The sequence below is a fragment of the Myotis davidii genome, unplaced genomic scaffold, assembly GCF_000327345.1.
Source record: "Myotis davidii unplaced genomic scaffold, ASM32734v1 scaffold77, whole genome shotgun sequence".
Lineage (NCBI taxonomy): Eukaryota > Metazoa > Chordata > Mammalia > Chiroptera > Vespertilionidae > Myotis > Myotis davidii.
The window spans coordinates 2172788-2178503 of record NW_006289713.1 but is presented as its reverse complement, the minus strand read 5'-3'; the positions used below and the strand labels follow the sequence as shown (position 1 = coordinate 2178503).

The following is a 5716-nucleotide window of genomic DNA, read 5'->3' as shown; positions in this document are numbered from 1 at the left end:
AAAAAACAGCAGCCCAGGCTACAGGAGCTGTGAGGCCTCCCCAGCCAGCCCCTCCATGTGTGCGTGTTTCTGCACGTGTGTGTGTGTGTGTGTGTGTGTGTGTGTGTGTGTGTGTGTGTAGACATGCATGTCCCGGGGTTATTCCCAGCAGCCCCCACCTCGCTCCACTCCCCAGCTCATTAAGGCTCTCCCATTATTCTGACATTTGTGCGCGTCACGTACCGGCAAGAAGTAATTTACTTAGAAGAAATTAAAAGTTCATTTTAATTGAGCGCACACTGCAGTATGCAAATGAGCACATTATGCACCCGATGCAGAGACAAAGCTATAATCAGTGGTTAACCCTATGCACGCCGGCTCCTCAGCTCCGGTGCTGCCTTAGCTTTGGGGGTGGGTGGTCCTGGCCTTATGGAGGTCTCCCTGGCCCCAGGTGGGAGGGAGCTGTCCAGGTTGAGAGGGTCACATCCTCCCAAGCCCTCTATGAACTTTTTTTCCAGATGTTGACAGCTGCATGAGCCCCAGCGCCCTAGGAAGAGATCCAGGCTCTGAGCCCCCCTCAGGCTCCAGCTAAGGCCCCAGACAGCAGGGACTCACCCTGTCCCCGGGGGCGCTCCATGGGGCTGGCTTCACCAAGCTCCCAGCAGCCCCAGCCAGCCCAAGTGCAGCAGCAGAGAATGCCTGAGCCTGATGCTCCTGTCCCATCACAGAGGGAGGGCCTCAGGGGGTGGGTGCTGAGGGCATGCTTTCCAGACCTGTGACCTGGAGGCCAGCATCCAGTGTGTACTCTGACCCCCTGAGAGAAAGATGGTGGTAGCCTCCCCTGGGCGGTAAGTGCATCACTGCAGCCCTGGGCCTGGTGGAATGAAGCAAGCACAGGGTGACCTGCAGGGCCAGTCCCACCACACCCTTCATATGCTCACTCTGGGCACATCTGCCCACCTACCACCATCTACAGTTGCAGCCCTGGAAGTTCAGAAAGGACAAGTGGCTTGCCTGAGTGATGGAGAAATCTCACGAAACAAAGCTGGCATCTGTCCTGTGACCTGCACCCGTGCTCCACAGCCCTGTGTCCTGGAGGGGGCACCAGCCTGCTCTAGTACCCAGGGAGATACTTCAGATCCTTCCCCAGGGCCCTGATGGACCTCCAACAGGTGCACCGCCTCCACCCCAAAGATCAGGAAGTCCGAAAGCCTCACGGAGAGGCGCGTTTTAGCCATGTGACTGCGGTGGGGTGCACAACCTCTGACCTTTCCCTTCCTCGCCTGTCAATGGGGCAGCCTTAGACCACTAGGGCAGTGTCCAGTGTCCTTTGTGATGTGTAGGTGTGGCCTGGGCAGGTCATTGCCTGTGTTCCCTCTCCTCCCCTTCCATCCCTTCCCTCTGTCTTCTCTCTGTGTCTTTTCTTTGGCCCTACCGTGCTGATGGCAGGCTGACACCTGTTTAGCTTACCCATTCCACCCAGAACAGTGGGGAGCGGGGCAGGCTCCCACCTTGTCTCCCACGGGGGCTTGGCCCTGGGCTGGAAGCCAGGCTCCCCCTGGAGCCTCAGTCGGTCCCTGGGAGGTTGTTTTTACATTGGATTTTCTCTACCTGTCAGACCTGGGATTTTTAATGACAGTGAAAATGAAGCTGGTTCGCAGATGTGAGCTGACAGCCAGCTGCAGGAGGCAGACAGATTACCTCCAGACCCAGCCCACATCGCCCGTGGAGCCAAACAAAGGAGCCATCCTGGCTCACTTGGATGAGCGAGGCCGGCAGGGGGCCGAGCAAGCTGCTCTCACCCACCCAACCAGTCACAGTTCCTTGGGGGCCTGTGTCCACATGCTCAGGGGTCTTGCTCCACTGGCTCCCCTCCTCCAGCGACAGCCCCTCACCTCTGGCCACGGTGCAGGTTTTGCGTCCATTGCTGTTTCATCTCACATGTTCCCTGAAGAAAGAGGTACTGGAGCTGGAGGCTGTCGCCCCACATGAGATTTGAGGGAACGGGGCTCTCAGACCCAACAATCAGGCAGTGGGACCCTGATGGTGGGTCTGGACTCACCGGGCCTGGTTGGGCCCAGGAATCTGCATCCTGAGCAGGTGTTTTGGGAACTCCATGTGGGTGGCCGGGACCACCCTGAGAAGCCCTATGGGCGCCCTCCCTCCGCACCGCCTGCTGACCCTGGGCCTCCTCACTTTCCTTTGCCAGAGGCAGGAGATGCTGGCAGTGATGTGGGCCCTTTCGGGCTCCCTGCAGTGATGTTTTCCCAGCCTGGGGTGGGAGGGCAGCTAGTCTGCCTCTGTGTCCGCCAGGCTCCTGGGCTGTGCCCCTGACAGTTCTCCAGAGCACCAGCCCTCCACCAGAGTCCCTGAGAGACCAGGGAGGTGGGGCGAGCCACTCTGCACTGGCTGTGTGCTTTGGACCGGTCAGCCCGCTGTGCCTCAGTTTTTCCTACACCACAGCCGCACACCTTGGCACCTTGACTGAGTGTGTAGGGGCTCCATAGTGGCTGCACCCCTCCATCTTCATGGGCCCCCACCCCACCCCAGCCAAGGGATCTATGCTAAGGGGCCAGCCGGGGGCCTGACCAGGTTGGAGGCATTGAGGGCGTGTCCAGCTCTGACTCACTCCTACTGGCTCTGGGTGCCTTGGAGCCTGCTGCTGTGTGGCCACGGGTCCGGGGCCACCTCTCACGTGCCAGCCCTCCTCCGCTTATTACAGGCAACAGCCTGGTTCTGCCGCTGTTCCCTCCGGCCCGCAGCTCCCAAGTGCTGGGCCAGACAGTGGCATGTTGGTGCCGTGTGCTTTTGTGGAGCAGCTCACCCCCGTGTTCCCTTCACCTTCCTCCCTGCCCCCAGCCCATCCCCATGTCCTCAGGCCTCACGTGCTGGGAGATGCATGTCCCGTGTCCCACGTCATGGCCCGCTGATGGTTCTGCAGCTCCTGTCATTGTCAGCTTCGTTGGTTGAGCAAGTGTTTTAAGGCCCACTGGCGTTGACTTCACTGAGCATGTGCTATGTGCCAGGCACATACATAACCCCGTAATAGGCATCCCATCCAGGCCATGGGAAGGTCAGTGGCAGAGCCCAGGCCTTCCAGAATCCAGGTCTCTGACCCCAAGCCCATGTTCTCGGTCACAGTGTGCTGCTGAGCCAGGAGGGGGCAGCATGCTGGGCAGATGTCACATCTGGTGTTGGGGGCTAGCCCGCCGGGTTGCAGACCCCAGAATGCACTATTCCCTAGCTGCTAGCAGGTCTGGCAGCTGGGAGAATGGTTGGCGGGAGCAGGATGCCCATGGGTCTGTGGCACAGACCTTCGATGCTGCCAGACACGCAGGCTCCTCAGTGATCTGCATGTAGGTGTAGACTAGCCTTAAGATGGGGCATTTGGAGCTCATCTAATTCTGGTAGCAAAGAGCAACTCCTGGAATCCCAGGGAGGGAGGTGGCTGTGAGAGAGGCACTGTGATTGATTAGTGATATCTGTTCTGGCTCAGGTTGGGCCAGGCCTCTGGTGATGCAGGGAAAATGAGTCTTCAAGAGGGCAGGTGGCTGACCTGCCTGCGGACTCTGGTTCCAACTATTCGGTCATCCCTCTTCCAGAGCCTCCTGTATCTTGTTATTTATGCCCACGGCCCCCATGGGTTCTCAGGTTGCCCACAGCAGCTGCCCTCAAGTCCCCCACTCAGCCACTTCCTGTCATGGGGCAGATTGTTTAGATTCTGAAGAAGATAAAATCCTGTGTGACCAGCTGTGGTGTAGGGTGTCTGAGCACTTTAGAAAATGCTTTTTCTTGTCTCACGTGTGGCGTGTACTTCTAGTTGTGGTCAGGCGCCAGGACAATGGGCAGCTCTTATCCAGATCACCACATGTGGAGCAGGCACGGGGGGCTCTCTGCAGCTCACCTCATCTGGTCCTCACCAGACCCCTGGGGGATGAAACACAGTGCCTGTTGTCATGTCTGCCGTGGTGAAGATCAGGCCTATGGCTTGAAACATCGCCCCCATTACACACTGTCTCTGGGGAAACAGCACCTGCATCACTGTGAGGCATCGTATCTTCTCTAAGTGGTCTCTGCTGTCCTAGTGAGAGGGAATCTCAACCATAGCACATGGTGCCATTGCCTGAAGACACAATCCATGCCAACTGTGCCAAACATTTCATAGCATGTTATTCCATCCTGCGGCAACCCTCAAAAATATTACTACTCACCTGGCAAGCTAGACAGAAGCTCAGAGTGGTTTAGTTGTTTGCCAGGGGACACACCTCGCTCAATCTGTCATCAGGGGCCTTTCACCAACCTTTCCAGCTTCTGAGACCTCACAAGCCCTGAATCTGATCAGAACAAAGAATCCAGCTCCCCAATGGTTCTGGGTGCCCACTGCCTCCCAGGCATTTGCTCTCACCAGCTCCATCACTTAAAGAGACATCCTTCCCTGACAGTGAGAACACTCCTCCTGCAAAGACTGGGGCAAATGCCTCCTCCTCCAGGAAGCCTGCCTTGACCACTCCAGCAGAAGCTCGTCTTCCTCTCTGAAACTGTAGGATTCTCACACCACCTGGGGGAAGGACCGCCATGTGTACCTCCTATGTCCCTGGCACTGTACTGAGATTGGATTTGGTGTGCTGTGGAGGTTGTGGAATAAATAAATGGATGAAGATAATGGGGACACTAAGGAGACCCAGGTATTTCTAATTCCTAAAAATTTCAGGTGAGGGTCAGCCAAGGAAAGCACTTTGGCATCATTAGCAGATCTGTCCCCAGACCACCACCACAGTGCCTGTATCTTCTGGTCCCAGAGGTGCCCCCATGTGGACCCTCCAAAAAAAGAGGAGCTGCCAGCCACCCAGGAGCTGAGACACAGCAGGAGGCCCAGGTGAGCCAGGAGGCTTGGGTAGGCTGGTTGTGCCCTCACCATCGCACCCTCTTCCCAAGGCTGCAAACAGCAAGCAGGAAAGAGTTAAGTCCTCTGTGAGCTACTGGAGAAGGAAGTGGTAAACAATTTTTCTCTCCCTCGGCTAAATTAATATGCAAATTCCTAAACCCCCTCCTACTCCCTTCCCCTGCCTTGAAATTAGCGAGGTAGACTGCTCAGCTAATTACGCATTCAAACGAGCAGGCTGCGTTCTCAGAGCTAAGGGGATGCTGAAATGATTGTGAGAAGATGGAACTGACATTCGAGCACAGCCCTTCTGGTACATCCGGAGCCGCTCCCCGGTGCCTGGCAGATGTGACCCAGCAGTGACCGCCAACCACCCACGCTCGGGACAGGGGTGCAAGGTCCCCTCCATTCTCTGGCCCTGGCAAGGGGAGACCCTGAGCACCAGCCCTCTTCCTCACCAGCCAAACCCTACATTCTTCCTGCAACAGGCTTTGCAGGAGGAGTGTTCTCACTGGCAGGGAAGGATGTCTCTTTTGGTGCCTGTGGTCAGGACCAGCAGCAGCCGCAGCCGGGCAGCGTGGTCAGCTCCGCGACTGGGTCTAGGACAGTGGTCTCATGCTGTGTTGGATGAGCCCTGGAGCTGTATGCAGAGGTTATCGTGTGGGGCAGGCAGGGGTTGGCTGAACATGTGGGACCCTCGCCCCCAGCTCCCTCTCAGGGGCGCGCCTCTCACAAGTTGTGGTTCTAGGTTAAATTTCATTCCGAAAGGTGTTTCCCTGCAAAGTGGGGGTTGAACAGCAGGAGAGAGGAGGGAACAAAGGCCGCTTGGGCACCAGGAGTGTGTAGTGTCAGCAG

At 57.2% G+C, this 5716-nt stretch overlaps 1 long non-coding RNA gene across 1 annotated transcript in view; it reads right to left on the bottom strand.

The window, feature by feature from the left end:
- Positions 1-235: 235 nt before the first annotated feature.
- LOC107182854 overlaps positions 236-5716 on the bottom strand; it is a 13005-nt gene continuing 7524 nt past the window's right edge. Inside the window, exon 2 of the long non-coding RNA XR_001513609.1 lies at positions 236-3906. This is a non-coding gene — a long non-coding RNA (uncharacterized LOC107182854). The remainder of the gene's footprint in view (positions 3907-5716) is intronic.